The sequence below is a fragment of the Eleginops maclovinus genome, chromosome 6 (genome assembly GCF_036324505.1).
Source record: "Eleginops maclovinus isolate JMC-PN-2008 ecotype Puerto Natales chromosome 6, JC_Emac_rtc_rv5, whole genome shotgun sequence".
NCBI lineage: Eukaryota > Metazoa > Chordata > Actinopteri > Perciformes > Eleginopidae > Eleginops > Eleginops maclovinus.
In genome coordinates, this window is record NC_086354.1 from 162,044 (window position 1) to 163,680 (window position 1,637).

Consider the following 1,637-nt stretch of genomic DNA (forward strand, 5'->3'; position numbering starts at 1 on the left):
CTGATGGAAGGAGGTTTTCACTCAAAATCTCACGATACATGGCCCCATTCATTCTTTCCTTTACACGGATCAGTCGTCCTTGTCCCTTTGCAGAAAAACAGCCCCAAAGCATGATGTTTCCACCCCCATGCTTCACAGTAGGTATGGTGTTCTTTGGATGCAACTCTGCATTCTTTCTCCTCCAAACACCACGAGTTGAGTTTTTACCAAAAAGTTCTATTTTGGTTTCATCTGACCATATGACATTCTCCCAATCCTCTTCTGGATCATCCAAATGCCCTCTAGCAAACTTCAGACGGGCCTGGACATGTACTGGCTTAAGCAGGGGGACACGTCTGGAACTGCAGGATTTAAGTCCCTGGCGGCGTAGTGTGTTACTGATGGTAGCCTCTGTTACTTTGGTCCCAGCTCTCTGCAGGTCATTCACTAGGTCCCCCCGTGTGGTTCTGGGATTTTTGCTCACCGTTCTTGTGATCATTTTGACCCCACGGGGTGAGATCTTGCGTGGAGCCCCAGATCGAGAGAGATTAGCAGTGGTCTTGTATATCTTCCATTTTCTAATAATTGCTCCCACAGTTGATTTCTTCACACCAAGCTGCTTACCTATTGCAGATTCAGTTTTCCCAGCCTGGTGCAGGTCTACAATTTTGTCTCTGGTCTCCTTAGACAGCTCTTTGGTCTTGGCCATAGTGGAGTTTGGAGTATGACTGTTTGAGGTTGTGGACAGGTGTCTTTTATACTGATAACGAGTTCAAAAAGGTGCCATTAATACAGGTAACGAGTGGAGGACAGAGGAGCCTCTTAAAGAAGAAGTTACAGGTCTGTGAGAGCCAGAAATCTTGCTTGTTTGTAGGTGACCAAATACTTATTTTACCGAGGAATTTACCAATTAATTCATTAAAAATCCTACAATGTGATTTCCTGGATTCTATTTTCTCATTCTGTCTCTCATAGTTGAGGTGTACCTATGATAAAAATTACAGGCCTCTCTCATCTTTTTAAATGGGAGAACTTGCACAATTGGTGGCTGACTAAATACTTTTTTGCCCCACTGTATTTCTAGAGTGGAAATTTGTAAAAAAAAACACAGTCGGTTGTTCCCCCCTTCCTTAATCCAATTTGATTTTTTTTTCAGAGTCTTTATCATAGCTATTGGTTCTTATTGAATTTAGTTTTCTTAGTCCTTTCATAAAGTATTACATATTGTTTGAGTTTTCATTATGTAGGCCATTTGGTTGAAACACTCACTAATTGTCGTTTTTAAAGGAGAAACACTACCGGGAACAAACGATTCTCTTCTCTCTCAGCAGAAATCTTCTCTTTAGTAGTCAGGGGAATATCTTTTAGTTGCATTGTTTAGTCTTCCCTTAAAAAATGCTGTTTAAGATTACCTAAGCTTCTGAGATTCTGAGTTATTTCTGTGTTTCTATTTTGGCAATTTGTAATTTATAAATAAGCTACATGAACAATTCCGTCTGGACTTTCTACAGGAGCTTAAGAATAACACTGCAGTCCAGATTCTCCAGACTCAAGTCCTGACCTACCTGTGGGATATGACTGTATCTGCAGTGATGGTTAAGTTAAGTAAAAAATATCCCTCAAACTTAAAAAAATATGTCGATCATGATTCCCTTAAA